Source organism: Mauremys reevesii, linkage group 9 (assembly GCF_016161935.1).
Source record: "Mauremys reevesii isolate NIE-2019 linkage group 9, ASM1616193v1, whole genome shotgun sequence".
Taxonomy (NCBI): Eukaryota; Metazoa; Chordata; order Testudines; family Geoemydidae; genus Mauremys; species Mauremys reevesii.
The window spans coordinates 60,286,861-60,303,410 of record NC_052631.1 but is presented as its reverse complement, the minus strand read 5'-3'; the positions used below and the strand labels follow the sequence as shown (position 1 = coordinate 60,303,410).

Here is a 16,550-nt window from a genome sequence, read left to right as displayed (position 1 = left end):
TCAGAGCCTGGCAACTCCAGCAGCTCTGACATCTCTGACAGAGAGATAAGCAACAGCTTACCACCACAGGCCCCCTCCTGTCAGCCAAGGCCTGTGCCAGCTGCCAGGGAGTCAGGGACTGAAGTGGGGAGGACATAATACTGTTTAACAGTTACTGCTGTGCAGGCAACAAAAATAGAAGCAGGCTGCCATGTCCTGTATTCATTCCCATTTCAGTGGCAGGAGGAAGGCACCAAAGCAATGTCAGATATTAACCTCTTCAGAGCTGGGGCCTGAGCTTCTGTCCTTGGGTCAAATGACAGGGCCCCTCATGATGCGGGAAAGTGCCGTTCCCTTGGGTGTCCAGCCATGACCAGAAGGGAGCAAGAAACACATTCTCCAATACAATCAGTTCACATGACACAATCTGAGCCTTCTTCTGGATACTAATGGCCACAGGCCAGCACAGACAGCTCAACCATTAGAACCTTGCTAGTGCCAGTGAGGGTCAGGGTTCTAATAGTTAGAATCATAGAAATATAGGGCTGAAGGGGACCTTGAGAGGTCATCTGGTGCAGCCTTCTGTGCTGAGGCAGGGCCAAGGAAACCAAGATCATCCCTGACAGGTGTTTGTCCAACCTGTTCTTTAAAACCAACAGTGACAGGGATTCCACAACCTGCCTTAATGCCCCAGCATGCTGAGGCCCAGCTTGTCTGTACAGAGCACATATCCAAAGGGGTCCTTCCGACTGATTGTGACAAAGAAAAGGGTCCGTGACCTTCTCAAGCAATGCGAGATTGCAGAGCAGGAGTCACTAAGCTGTCACCATCAAAGAGCATGGAGAAAGAATAAAATGCGAGGGGTGAATTAGGCTTCTAATGGAATAGCAGGCAGCAGCTAGAATGGAGCTTTGCCATTTTACACTACAAGACAGAATCCATTGCTTTCTTGTAGGCAGATGCAGCTAAAATGATGCAGCATTTATGCAGCAGGGCAGATGCAAAGTACCAAAGTCCCCAGGTTGGTGCAGAAAGGTCAGCAGTATACAGGGGTGAAAGTAACCTAAAAGACTTACCAGTACCCCGGAGTCCTGAGCGGGGGCGTGGCCTCAACCGGAAAAGGCAGGGCCTTTCCAGATTTAAAGGCCCTGGGGCTCCTGCTGTGGAGCTACCAGCTGCACAGGCAGCTGGGTGCCCCAGGGCTCAGGGGCGAATTAAAGGGCCTGGGGTTCTGGCTGCCGCGGAGCTCTGGGCCCTTTAAATCACCGCAGGAGCCCTGCCGCCGCTATCCCGGGGCAGCAGAGCTCGGGCGGGGATTTAAAGGGTCCGCTGCTCCTACCACTGCAGGGAGCCCCAGGCCCTTTAAATCACTGCCAGAGAAGCTGGTCCAGTCCGGCATGGTGTACCGGCTCTTGCTGGTATGCTGTACCAGCTTACTTTCACCTCTGGTAGTATAGCTCCAGCTCACCTCATGCCTCAGCACGGAGGAGCAGCTGGAGGATTATCAAACACTTCTGTACACATGCGATCTGAAGCCAACCATGCTATTGGGGTCAGAGGGAGGAGGGGCTGAGGTAGGCGATGAGGAACACAGCAGAACTTAAAAAGGAGATCAATCGGGAAGGGAATTGCAGTGGATTAAAGAAGAAGATGCAGCAGATTTACATGCAAATGGCTAAATGAAGGAATAACAGGAAAGCTGGCCTGCTGTTTCCTGGGGGACAGGCCAGCTTATTTTCCCTGTTTTACCACTGTTCTCTCTTTCCAGTGATTTGTAAATTTGGTCCTAAACACTGAATGGCCTGAGTACTGGTGAAAAGGCCCTGGAGAGTAACGGACTCTGGGAGCCACCCCAAGGTGCTTAGGACAGATTTCAGCTGGATGGAAGGTGCTCAGCAGAGAGACCTTAATCCACCGAACAGGTTCACCATGGGCAGCAGCAGGCCCGCTTCACCCATGCTAAGCAGCCAGCAGGTCTCAGCCCTGCTCTCAGGGAGAGCGACAAGGGCAGTCTTAGTGGCACATTCAGCCATTGCCCTCTCCACTGACTCTGCTGACACAGGGGCCAATGCCTAGTGGAATGGCGGGGTTTGCTTTAACATGGATAATCGTCGACTAGACACAGGGCGGAGCCCACCAGGTAAGTTGTGCAGCTTGCAGTGGGGCAGACAGCAGGTCCCTGGGTCAAATGAACAATATTTTGTTAGATCAGAAACTAAATGTTCCATTACCTGATTTTTTTACCCTGTAAATGTTTTGGGAAGGACACTGAAGTATATTTCAAATCAAAATTCAGTTTGAATTGAAAAATCAAAACTTCTGCTTTCAAAACGGTTAATGCCTCTACCCAGATGCTGGAGTGGATTTGCAGAGACTGTGGCCTGCATTTCCCACTCACAGAAAGCCAGGCGGGGGGGACCATCCAGTGTGAGAGGTGCCTGCTGGTGGAATCTCTCAGGAAGCAGCTGGGAGAGCTACAGGAGGAGGTGGCCAGGCTGGGGAGCATCCGTGCACACGAGGAATTTCTCGAGCGTATTCGTATGGAGACGTAGAATCATGGAATAGAATCATAGAATATCAGGGTTGGAAGGGACCTCAGGAGGTCATCTAGTCCAACCCCCTGCTCAAAGCAGGACCAATTCCCAACTAAATCATCCCAGTCAGGGCTTTGTCAAGCGTGACATTAAAAACCTCTAAGGAAGGAGATTCCACCACCTCTCTAGGTAACCCATTCCAGTGCTTCACCACTCTCTGAGTGAAAAAGTTTTTCCTAATATCCAACCTAAACCTCCCACACTGCAACTTGAGACCATTACTCCTTGCTCTGTCATCAGGTACCACTGAGAACAGTCTAGATCCATCCTCTTTGGAACCCCCTTTCAGGTAGTTGAAAGCAGCTATCAAATCCCCCCTCATTCTTCTCTTCTGCAGACTAAACAATCCCAGTTCCCTCAGCCTCTCCTCATAAGTCATGTTCTCCAGCCCCCTAATCATTTTTGTTGACCCAAGGCTGAGGACACTATTCAGCTAGAGAGGACCGCTGTCTTGCCACCAAGGGAGGAGGATAAGGCTCTGGTATAGGGAGGACACTGGCTGCTGGTTACTTCTGGCAGCAGGCAGTACTCCACCCCTACTCCCAACCCACCCATCATGGTGAGGGAGAACTGTTACGCTGCCCTGGCAACAAGTGATGAGGAATCACCCCCAAAGGTTGAAGAGGAGAAGCCACATACCCCCAAGACTGGGAGGATCAGAGCCACCACTCCCAGGAGGAAATGTAGGGAAGTGGTAGTTGGAGACTCTTCTGAGGGGGACGGAGGCACTATTCTGTTGCCCGGACATGGCATCCCAAGAGGTAAGCTGCCTGCCAGGGGCCCATATCCGAGATGTTATGGAAGGACTGTTGAGGATCATCTGGCCCTCTGACTACTACCCCATGCTACTCATCCATGTGGGCACTAATGATACTGCAAGGTATGACCCTCAGCAGATCAGAAGTGATCACAGTGCTCTGGGAGTAAGGGTAAGGGAGTTGGGAGCACTGGTGGTGTTCTCTTCAATCCTTCAGGTCAAGGGTAGGGGCCTCGGCAAAGACAGATACATTCTGGAGGTGAATGCCTGGCTGCAAAGATGGTGTTGCTAGGAGGGCTTTGGCCTCCTTGACCACGGGATGCTGTTCCAGGAAGAAGGACTGCTAAATAGAGATGGGGTCCACCTAGCAAGGAAGGGGAAGAGCATATTTGACTACAGATTGGCTAACCTAGTGAGGAGGGCTTTAAACTAGGTTTGACAGATAAAGTCAAAAACATGGAGACCCGGGAGAAGGGTCAGACTTTGCGGGGAGCATGGGCAGTTAAGCAGAAATAAGGGAGAGACAAGACAGAACTGGGGGGGGGGGGGCGGAATCAAATCAGTATCTTAGATATCTGTATACTAATGCAAGAAGAATAGGAAATAAGCAGGAAGTACTCGAAATGCTAATAAATAAGCACAACTATGACATAGTTGGCATCACGGAGACTTGGTGGGATAATACGCATGACTGGAATATTGGTATAGAAGGATACAGCTTGCTCAGGAAGGACAGGCAGGGAGAAAAGGGATGAGGTGTTGTCTTATATATTAAAAATGTATACACTTGGACTGAGGTTGAGATAGAAATAAGAAACAGACTTGTTGAAAGTCTCCGGGTAAGGATAAAAGGGTTAAAAACAAGGGTGATGTCATGGTAGGGGGTCTACTACAGACCACCAAACCAGGAAGAAGAGGTGGATGAGGCTTTTTTTAAACAACTAACAAAATCATCCAAAGCACAGGACTTGGTGGTGATGGGGGACTTCAACAACTCAGACATCTGTTGGGAAAATAACATAGCAGGACACAGATTATCCAACAAGTTCTAGGAAAGTATTGGAGACAATTTTTTATTTCAGATGGTAGAAAAAGCTACTAGTGGGGAAGGCTGTTCTAGATTTGATTTTGACAAATAGGGAGGAACTGACTGAGAATTTGAAAGTGGAAGGCAACTTGGGTGAAAGTGATCATGAAATGGTAGAGTTCAAGATTCTAAGGAATAGTAGGAGGCAGAACAGCACAATAAAGACAATGGATTTCAAGAAGGCAGACTTCAGCAAACTCAGGGAGTTGGTAGGTAAAATCCCATGGGAGCAAGTCTAAGAGAAAAAACAATTGAAGATAGTTGGCAGTTTTTCAAAGAGACATTATTAATGGCACAAGAGCACAGGAAAGATAGGAAGTATGGCAAGAGACCACCCTGGCTTACCCAGGAGATCTTCAACGAACTAAAACTCAAAAAAGAGTCCTATAAAAAAGTGGAAACTCGGTCAAATTACAAAGGATGAATATAAACAAATAACACAAGTATGTAGGGTCAAAATTAGAAAAGCCAAGGCACAAAATGAGATCAAACTAGCTAGGGACACAAAAGGTAACAAGAAAACATTCTACAATACATTAGAAGCAAGAGGAAGACCAAGGACAGAGTAGGCCCGTTACTCAATGAGAGGGGGGAGACAATAACAAAAAATGTGGAAATGGCAGTGCTGCTTAATGACCTCTTTGTTTCAGCTTTCACCAAGAAGGTTGGTGGCAACTGGACATCTAACATAGTGAATGCCAGTGAAAATGAGGTAGGATCAGAGTCTAAAACAGGGAAAGAACAAGTCAAATATTACTTAGTCAAGTTAGATGTCTTCAAATCACCAAGGCCTGATGAAATGCATCTTAGAATACTCAAGGAGCTGACTGAGGAGATATATGAGCCATTAACAATTATTTTTGAAAAGTCATGGAAGATGGGAGACATTCCAGAAGACTGGAAAAGGGCAAATCTAATGCCCATCTATAAAAAGGGAAATAAGGACAACCCTGGGAATTACAGACCAGTCAGCTTAACTTTTATATCCGGAAAGATAATGGAGCAAATAATTAAGCAATGAATTTGCAAACACCTAGAAGAAAATAAGGTGATAAATAAAAGTCAGCATGGATTTGTCAAGAACAAGTCGTGTCAAACCAACCTGATTTGACAGGGGAACAAGCCTTGTGTATAGGGGGGAAGCGGTAGATGTGGTATATCTTGACTTTAGTAAGGCTTTTGATACTCTTTCTCATGACCTTCTCATAAACAAACTAGGGAAATACAACCTAGATGGAGCTACTATAAGTTGGGTGCATAACTGGTTGGAAAATCATTCCCAGAGAGTAGTTATCAGTGGTTCACAGTCATGCTGTGAAAAGTCATGCTGTGTGGAAAAAGGCTAATGTAGTGCCCATCTTTAAAAAAGGGAAGAAGGAAGATCCAGGGAACTACAGGCCAGTCAGTCTCACCTCAGTCCCTGGAAAAATCATGGAACAGGTCCTCAAGGAATCAATTCTGAACCACTTAAAGGAGGGGAAAGTGATCAGGAACAGTCAGCATGGATTCACCAAGGGCAAGTCATGCCTGACTAACCTAATTGCCTTCTATGATGAGATAACTGGCTCTGTGGATGAGGGGAAAGCAGTGGATGTGCTATTTCTGGACTTTAGCAAAACTTTTGATACAGTCTCCCACAGTATTCTTGCCAGCAAGTTAAAGAAGTATGGGCTGGATGAATGGACGGTAAGGTGGATAGAAAACTGTCTAGATGGTCGGGCTCAACGGGTAGTGATCAATGGTTCCATGTCTAGTTGGCAGCCAGTATCAAGTGGGGTGCCCCAAGGGTCGGTGCTGGGGCCGGTTTTATTCAATATCTTCATTAACGATCTGGAGGATGGTGTGGACTGCACCCTTAGCAAGTTTGCAGATGACACTAAACTGGGAGGAGTGGTTGATACGCTGGAGGGTAGGGATAGGATACAGAGGGACCTAGACAAATTAAAGGATTGGGCCAAAAGAAAAATGATGAGGTTCAACAAGGACAAGTGCAGAGTCCTGCACTTAGGACGGAAGAATCCCATGCACTGCTACAGACTAGGGACCGAATGGCTGGGCAGCAGTTGTGCAGAAAAGGACCTAGGGGTTACGGTGGACGAAAAGCTGAATATGAGTCAACAGTGTGCCCTTGTTGCCAAGAAGGCTAATGGCATTTTGGGTTGTATAAGTAGGGGCATTTCCAGCAGATCGAGGGAAGTGATCATTCCCCTCTATTCAGCACTGGTGAGGCCTCATCTGGAGTACTGTGTCCAGTTTTGGGCCCCACACTACAAGAAGGATGTGGATAAATTGGAGAGAGTCCAGCGGAGGGCAACAAAAATGATTAGGGGGCTGGAACACATGACTTATGAGGAGAGGCTGAGGGAACTGGGATTGTTTAGCCTGCAGAAGAGAAGAATGAGGGGGGATTTGATAGCTGCTTTCAACTACCTGAAAGGGGGTTCCAAAGAGGATGGATCTAGACTGTTCTCAGTGGTAGAAGATGACAGAACAAGGAGTAATGGTCTCAAGTTGCAGAGGGGGAGGTTTAGGTTGGATATTAGGAAAAACTTTTTCACTAGTAGGGTAGTGAAGAACTGGAATGGGTTACCTAGGGAGGTGGTGGAATCTCCTTCCTTAGAGGTTTTTAAGGTCAGGCTTGACAAAGCCCTGGCTGGGATGATTTAGTTGGGTTTGGTCCTGCTTTGAGCAGGGGGTTGGACTAGATGACCTCCTGAGGTCCCTTCCAACCCTGAGATTCTATGATTCTATGATTCTATGCTGGAAGGGCATAACGAGTGGGGTCCTGCAGAGATCGGTTCTGGGTCCGGTTCTGTTCAATATCTTCATCAATGATTTAGATAATGTCATAGAAAGTACACATATAAAGTTTGCGGATGATACCAAGCTGGGAGGGGGTGCAAATGCGTTGGACGATAGGATTAAAATTCAAAATGATCTGGAGAAAAGGTCTGAAGTAAATAGGATGAAATTCAATAAGGACAAAGGCAAAGTAATCCACTTAGGAAGGAACAATCAGTTGCACACATACAAAATGGGAAATGACCGCCTATGAAGGAGTACTGCGGAAAGGGATCTGGGGGTCATAATGGATCACAAGCTAAATATGAGTCAACAGTGTAACGCTGTTGCAAAAAAAGCAAACATTATTCTGGGATGTATTAGCAGGAGTATTGTAAACAAGACATGAGAAGTAATTCTTCTGCTCTACTCTGTGCTGATTAGGCCTCAACTGGAGTATTGTGTCCAGTTCTGGGTGCCACGTTTCAGGGAAGATGTGGACAAACTGGAGAATGTCCAGAGAAGAGCAACAAAAATGATTAAAGGTCTAGAACAGAGGTTCTCAAACTGTGGTCTGTGAGCTCCATTCAAGTTCTCCATGGATGGTTCCCTTTAAGGTGTGTGTCATGGTGGCTGCACACGAGAGAATAAAAGGCTACCCACCTAATTAGTGGAGCCACACCTGTGTGGCTCCACTAATTAGGTGCCTGGACCCTGGAGAAGACCAACATGTAAGGTGAGGTGGTGGTCTTGGGGGGATAGGGTGTAGGTGGGAGGGGGCACTGGGGTGAGAAGAGGGGGGGAGGAATTTGTGAAGTGCAGGGCTGAGGCGGCCAGAGAAAGAGGCTACTTTCCCCAGCTCCAGGGCTGCAGCCCCCTCCCTCCCAGCCTCAGTTCAGGAGTTGCTGCGGAGGGGGAGAGAGGGCACATCCATGGCATTAGAAAGGTAAGACTACTGATATTAAAATATGAGTCGTGTGTTTTTATTTGTAGAACAAAAAAACCCATTAATTATTGAGGGTTTCTTTATGCAGTACTTTTATCTAAAGCGCTTTACAATAGTTAGCTAATGGTACAAACAACATTTGGAAAGATCATTAAGTGGTCTGACGAGACTCTCAGCAATTTTCAAGTGGTCCATGGAAAAAAAGGTTTGAGAACCACTGGTCTAGAAACATGATCTAGGAGGGAAGATCGAAAAAATTGGGTTTCTTTAATCTGGAGAAGAGAAGACTGAGAGGGGACATGAGAACAGTTTTCAAGTACATAAAAGGTTGTTACAAGGAGGAGGAAGGAAAACTGTTCTTCTTAACCTCTGAGGATAGGACAAGAAGCAATGGGCTTAAATTGCAGCAAGAGCAGTTTAGGTTGGACGTTAGGAAAAACTTCTTAACTGTCAGAGTGGTCAAGCACTGGAATAAATTGCCTACGGAGGTGGTGGAATCTCCATCACTGGGGATTTTTAAGAGTAGGTTGGACAAACACCTGTCAGGGATGATCTAGATAATACCTGGTCCTGCCTTGAATACAGGGGACTGGACTAGATGACCTCTTGATGGCCCTTCCAGTTCTATGATTCTATGAAAATGAAACGTTTCCACTTTTTTTCCCTTCAGATTTCTTTGTTTGTTTTTCTTCCCCTGGCCAAAACAATCTGGTAAATTTGAGGTGAATTTGTAAAATGTTTCCGTTAACCCAAATCTGCATTTTTCAGGGAAAAAATGGTTTGTCCCAAAAATTTTGCTCAGCTCTAGCTAGGATATCAAGACCTGATCTGGAAAGCATCCTGACCATAAGTCTCTGTGCCCTTACGCTTTCTCCCCCAGACAGGCAAATGGCCATCTGTCCCCTGGAATTCAGTGTAGTTCTAGAAGTGAGGTGTTAGCCCCACAAGCCCCTTTGATTTGGCCTCATGCTATGGGAAGCATGGGCATACTTTTTAAAGGCATGTGCTTGGTCTCTCCTGCCTCCCCCTCCTCACTGTGCTACAATGGACACTCCCACACTTCCCAGTGGTGGAGCGCCCATGCCCCAAGTGTGCCAGCACTGAATGAAGCTCTGGGATGAGCCACAAAAAGCTGCAGTTTCACAGCAATATCCATTTAGCTTCTGGGCCCTTTACTGATGTTCCCATCTCCCCAGCCTCACCGCCAGTGTTTGGGGTCTAGTGATAATAGAATGAGTCTGAGCTATAGAGCCCAACTGAGCTTCTCCTTCCCAGGGCACAGGCCACAGAGAGGCTGGTGCCATCTTCCAGACTCGCTCCACAGAAGGCCTTGTTGGTCAGCAACAGGGTTTGGAGGATAGAAGGACATGGTCTAGCTCTGGCCACTGCAGCCTGCAACCCCACTGTGGGGCAATGCAATCAGGTTGGATGAACCTTTCCAAAAGCTATGCACTAGCCTGGCCAGAAGTTACTGAGCTAGACGCAGTAGCCCTGAGTCTCCTTTTCTGGTCCGTGTCATGCAGAACATCAGGCCAGATCATAACACACCCCGCTGGCCAACAGCATCCACGAATGTGCCATTGTGTCCAAGAGGAGGCAGTTTTTACTCTCCCTCCCTCTTCAGCCCAAATATCTTCTGGTCAGCAAAATACTGCATGGGAAGGCATCTACTGTGGGCTAGGTGCTGCCCCATCTACTCCATGGCATTCTGAGTCAGTGCCCTTTGAGTGCTTTGAGCAAAGGATGGGGGATCAGGACTCCTCAATCCATGTCCTGCCACTGTGTAACCATGTGCAGGCCCCCATCCCCCTCTATACCTCAGTTTCCCTCTAACAAGGGGATAATAACACTGACCCACCTTGCAGGGGAGTTCTGAGGCTTAATTCAGTAACTCCTCAGACTGCAGTTAATGCTAGAGTATCTAAGGATAGGATTTTAGAGGGATAGCTCAGTGGTTTGAGCATTGGCCTACTAAACCCAGCTTTGTGAGTTCAATCCTTGAGGGGGCCATTTAGGGAACTGGGGTAAAAATCTGTCTGGGGATGGGTCCTGCTTTGAGCAGGGAGTTGGACTAGATGACCTCCTGAGGTCCCTTCCAACCCTGATATTCTATGACTGTTCTGAAGGGTGTGCTGTCACAGGGCCATGGAGCGGCCTCTGTCCTTGCCTAGAACAAACCTCAATTGACCTCTCTGCCCAAACTGAGCTTGCCCTGCCATGGTGTGCTACGTTCCCTCTTAGTGATGGGCAGGTGGCACTCAGAGGACCTGGCATGGAGCCCAGAGAAGCTCTCTTCTATACATATGAAGGCCAGAGAGTGGTGGATGGGAGCATGAGGTCCTCCACCCACTGGGGGACATGGGTGTCTTCTTCAATCTCTTTGGTCCCTGCCATGATGAGAAGCAGGAGTCTCGTTCTTGAGCTGAGAAGAGCCAGATGTAGTGCGGAGGAATAGGGACAAGAGGAGAGAGAGACAGCGGAAGCATTTACTCATCGTTGTCACTAAGATTCAGATCTTAGGGGCAAGCACACTTGTCTCAGTTAACATGGAAAGTGCTTTGAGTGCTGTGAGCACTATGGGATCAGTGCCATCTCAGTACTGCTATCGTTACTAGAATGGCACAAAGGGAATGGAATCGTGCTGCAGTCAGGCAAGGCCGGGACTAGATATGTGTGTTGTGACAAAGTTCCTCCTCTACCTTGGTGGGTCCTGCACTTATTGGCAGATTTTGCTAGCCTCAGAGATATTCTTGTGTTGGATCAGGAGTTGGGAGGTTTTGGGGGGAACCCAGGCCCGCCCTCTACCCCACCCTGGGTTCCAGCCCAGAGCCCTGTGGACTGCAGCTGTCTAGAGTGCTTTCTGGAACAGCTACACAACAGCTACAATTCCCTGGGCTACTTCCCCATGGCCTCCTCCCAACACCTTCTTTGTCCTCACCACAGGACCTCCCTTCTGATGTCTGTTAACGCTTGTACTCCTCAGTCTTCCAGCAGCACATCCTCTCACTCCCAGCTCCTTATGCAAACCTCACTAACTGGAGTGAGAGCCTTTTTATACCAGGTGTCCTGATTAGCCTTAATTAATTCTAGTAACTTCCCAATTGGCTACAGGTAACCTAATTAGCCTGCCTGCCTTAATTAGTTCTAGAAAGTTCCTGAGTGTTCTGGAATAGTCCCTGTTATCTTACCCAGGGAAAAGGGATCTGCTTAACCTGGAACTAATGTATTTACTTTCGACCACTCTCTTGTAGCCATCTGGCCTGACCCTGACACAGTGTTTATCAAGTTACCTTCATGTACAGACCCACACCCACCTATGGCAAAAGGTACAGCACCCAGGGCTTACATTTACCAGACCAGGGTAACTCTAAACTTAGACAGACTGCAGTCTTTACTATCCACGCAAGGAACCATTGGATGGCTGCTGCCAGTGGAGTAATGTTACTGTACCACCACTGTGGTGGAACACTCATTTATAACAGAACAGGGTGCCACATGCTACCTGCATCATTAGTATAAAAAAGGCTTGTTAGCTGCCTTCAAGGGTTGTTTCCTGCAGCTTCCAGGACTTTATTGACCTCATTTACTACAAATCTATCCCAGTTGGTACTCGGAGAGGAGGCAGTGCTGAATACAGATGCAAAAGGCCATCACTCACACTGGTTCAATTTCTGATTAATGAGCATCTTCATGTTAAAATACTATGCAAGAAATAATAGACATCCTGTGCTATTCCTGCTGCCCACAGCCCTCTCCTGGCTCACATGAGGCGGCTCTGGGAGAGGAATGTATCTTACTCTGGAGAGAGAGGGGAGTTCTGACAAGTCTGTCTCATTAACAGAGCAGCTGTGAGCTGGAAAAATAAAGCGCACGAAATACTAGTGGAAAACCCTTTGATCTATGAGAATCAAGGAGGAAAGAAAACACAGAGCTGCATGCCATGTGATGAGCAGCTTGGGGAGAGGGCATTCGTATTACTGAATGTCTAGGACTTAACCTAGAACTCACTGTATCACAGGGACTGGTTCCTGCTGGATTGAAAAGAAACAAGATTCTTCAATAGCTACCAAGAAAGAACAGGACCCTAGAGCCGGGCTGGCTTGCTGGCCGAGTGGGGCAAAGCCAGCATGGGGCTTGCTGGCTGAGAGGGGCGGAGCCAGCACGGGGCTGGAAGGTAAGGGCTTTGGTTTTTTACAGTCAGAAAATCTGGTCTGGGGGATTCTTATTCACCAGCCTAGATTGTGAGTCTGTCTGCCTTGGGCACAGGAACAAAACCTAATCAGACAGAGCTAGAGGCTGAGTACCTGGACACGTTCTATCTCCTTGCTAAGACACTGAGGGCAGGTCTACACTACAGCAGGAATCAACGCTCTGAGATCGATCCACCGGTAGTCGATTTAGCAGGTCTAGTAAAGACCCGCCAAATTGACTGCAGATCGTTCTCCAGCTGACACCTGTACTCTACCCCACTGAGAAGAGTAAGGTAAGTCAACAGGAGATTTTCTCCCATCGACCCCCCGCAGTGTAGACACTGTGGTAACTCGACCTAAGGTGTGTCAACTCCAGTTATGTTATTCACATGCTGGAGTTGCGTAGCGTAGGTCGACTTATTGCAGTAGTGTAGACATAGCCTGAGTAAGAGAACGGCTGGTGGCATTACTCAGGGCAGCTCCAGGTGAGTGAGCCAGAAGGGGCCATGGCTCGTATGACATTAAAACAGGGCTGAAGAAACTTAAGAGAGAAACATACATACTGTGTATATATCTAAATGTCCCCCACATCCTCCAGCATCTACAGCAGCTGGGTGATTCCAGAGACTAGACACCCTCCCTAAGGCCAAGACAGGCAACTTCTGGTTTGAGAACACGTGGAGGGAGTGAGCTTCACGCTCAAGAGCAGTTACTGCCTCCAGCTGAGGATGGAGCCCATCTCCATTTGCCAAGATGACCTGACACAAGCCCATCTTCATTTTGCCAAGACACCTATAGGTTAGAACCAAGGGCCTTCCAGACTAGACCATCCTATGGTCCTAATGGCAATTTGTTACGGGAACCTACTTCGCAAAAAATGCAGCATGCCACAGCTGCAGGGGACTGGAGCATTCACAAGCTGTGCTGAAGAACTCAGAGCTGCACTGCCCATCCTTGTCTCACAGGCAGTCCCCTCCCCAGACACTGACACTTACAAGGCCCAGCGAAAACTGGGTATCCATTTAAGGGGAAAACAGAGAATGAAACAGTCCTATCCCATAGTAGGTAGGAACTGGCTGGCTATATGGCCTTAGACTCCATTACATGTCTCATCAAGATGATAGCGCATCAGCTAATTAAGCTGTAACCTCCACTCCCTTCCTAAAAGAAGGAAAACCATATGAAGCGAATATCATCCTATCACTCAGGACTCCACCTTGGCTAGATTCAAGAACACAATGGGTCATGACAGCTAGAGAAAAGGGCACTGAACCCTCTGGGTGTGTATTACAATTTCACAGGTCTCTAGAGACTTTCAATGCAAAGAAGAGGGATTGGAGTCTCTACTCAGCACTTCACAAAGGGTTACACCAGAGGAGGAGATTTCCTTTTGTCCCAGGGTCAGATTAAGGATGTGGTGAAAGGTGACCCAGGCAATACAATAACTAGTTACACTAAGACGTGACCACTATATCTTGACCTTAATATTTCAAATCTGGCCACCTCTAGCTAAAGACTTAACACCTTTTTGCCCTGGTCTACACTTAAAATTTAGATAGTTGCTCGGGGCTGTGATGAGCACTGTAGTTAAGACAACCTAAGCCCTGGTGTAGGATGAGTAAAGAATTCTTTCATTCACCTAACTACTGCTGCTTGGAGAGGTAGATTACCTACATCCACAGAAAAATCCCTTCTGTTGATGTAGGACGTGTCTACGCCATGGCACTACAACAGCAGCCTTCTGCCAGGGAATAGAAAAAGGAATGTTATGGGAAGGGTTGGTAAACCTGTGTGGAGCTGTACTGGAGACAGGTGACACACTGAAGGGAGAGTTTCAGACTAGAAACAAGCTAATGGAAAGGTCAGCACCTCGTGGTAGATTCTGCATCAGTGACAATTTTAAAAGCAAGAGTGTGATGTTTTTCTAAAAAATCTGCCCTTGGGATTATAGTGGGGCAGGTCTCCGGCTTGTGGGATACAGGGGGTCAGATTGGATGATCACAGTGGGCCCTTCTGGCCTTGGGAATCTATGAATCACAGCAGAAGTTTCAGAGCCGCTTACCAAGAGGATCCTGCAGAATCTAATCTCGTCAAGACAAAATATGAAGTGCACACACGCTGTTTACTGATATGTGTGAATATGGGCCATTCAAACACAGACTAGATAATTAGGCTAATTAGGTTTTTGGTTAGTGAGCTTGAGAAACCAGCCAGTTCTAGGGCTCTCCTTACTATTCCTGATGAAGCAGGGGCAGCACAAGTGCCCTCAAAGTGCCCACAAGCACCTGAACTCCCCCGTGCACTGCCCCCCGTAACTCCACGCTTGCATCACCCCTTCTCCCTGTGCCCCCAGCCCACTCCTTTTCCCCAAGCCCCTGTCCTTGCACCACCCATTCCCCCCACTCACTCCTCTCCGCCCCCTCCCCCCCTTGCTCACCCTTACAGCCAGTAAAATGTGGGGAGGGGCATGGACCATAGTTCCTGCCCACCCCGTTCTGGCACCTCTGTGATGAAGTGGAATGAATGCAGGAGAGAGAAGTCAGGAGCTGGCTTGTCTCTATAAATGCATTTCATTTAACTCAGGCTAACTAATCCCTAATGGACCGTTTTCTCACCCCAAGTTTCAAATACCTGCAATATTTGAACTAGGAAAGGAGCAGCAAGAAGAAAATACCCCACTACAGTGAAAGTGAGAGGCCATGAAAGGGTTACAATGTATTACTCTCTAGGAAGGGGTGGCATACCAGGGGAGTCAGACAAATTACAGCGAGAAATCAGATTCCCTCTGTAATAAAATAAACACTCTACCAGTTGCCATAAATAAAATGGATCTCCCTGTTTTTGAAACTACAAAAAGATCTGAAACAGCAGAGCAGTTATAGACCACCCTCCGTTAAATACAGATTACAAACAGTTTACTAAAATCCTGACCAGCAGATTAAACAGAGCGAAAGGGGAAACAATTAATGAAGATCTGGTAGAGTTAATTCCAGAGAGGTAAACAGCAGATAATCTCTGTAACCTATTGGACATTATAGAGGAATCTAAAGACAATTTAGACCCAATGTCATTCCTGGCCTCATATGTTTTTGACAGGGGTGAATAATGGGGTCTTTACATGCCCTAAATAGTTGGGCTGGGTTCAGAAGTTTTGACACAGCATGTGATTACAGAGATTTATTCACCACTTGAGGCAATGGTGTGGAGGAATAGATTGTCAGCACCTTCTTTGTTTCACAGAAGCACTAAATTGGGATGCCCTTATCAGCATTGCTATTTGCACTGGCTTTAGAACCCTTAGTGATCACTATAACAAGCAGAAAGGACATATCAGGGAAGGAGCTGCATATATTACTGCTGAACATGGAGACAATCCATAACAAGCAACTCAAATCACACTATCCCTGCAACCTTAAATATCATGGAAAATTCAGCACTCCAAGTTAAATCAATTCTAAATCAGAAATCTCAACATTGGCAAAAATCTGCACTTCCACCATGTTTACGCTTTGGGAGATTAAATGAGTAAAAAGATCTGACTCTATTAGAGCAGGAGCATCACCACCTCCGACAGGCAAGGCTGCATAAGCGTTCCCATTCTAATTTCTGAAGCGTTCATGTTTTGGGTTGAAATTTTGCAGGTTTGATCTCTGTCCAGAAGCCAAGAATGAATATTTTCTCTCTCATTTGAGCAAAAACAGTTCAACCTTTTTTGAGTATAAGGTGACTGGAACCAACACCATAAATATATCAGTTATGGCACTAGGGGCAGCTGTGACCTATCATAGAGCAGCACTACACTCAAAAAAAGTGGGGAATGAATGCCAACTGTTAGCCTGGAACTGGCTCTCACTGGGGAGCAGCAGCTTGGCTTGTGGAGTAAACTGGTTTGGATTAGTTCCAGATCTGAGCCTGTGGTGGGGCAGCTGCCCCACCCACATGTGAGAGGGGGCTAGAGTAGACCAGAGCGGCTGTACAGGCCAGCAGCCAATCAGGAAAGGGCTAACCAAGAGCCAATCAGGGCCGCCATTAGAGCCAGCCAATCAGGACTAGGCTAGGCCCTATATAAAGGCTGCTTAGGAGAAGAGCAGCAGTCTCTCCCAGACCTTCAGAGGGGAAGGTCTGTCTCCTGAGTGAGAAGACTAGCATCTGGGACAGCGCCGTACTGGGCAGGCTCAGGGGAGTAAGAGGGAACTCCAGCCTGCTACCTCCCAGG

At 47.3% G+C, this 16,550-nt stretch overlaps 1 protein-coding gene across 1 annotated transcript in view; it reads right to left on the bottom strand.

Annotated features, from left to right (window-relative positions):
• Positions 1 to 16,550, bottom strand: part of MID2 (midline 2) — a 321,117-nt gene that overhangs the window by 125,592 nt on the left and 178,975 nt on the right. The window lies entirely within an intron of this gene.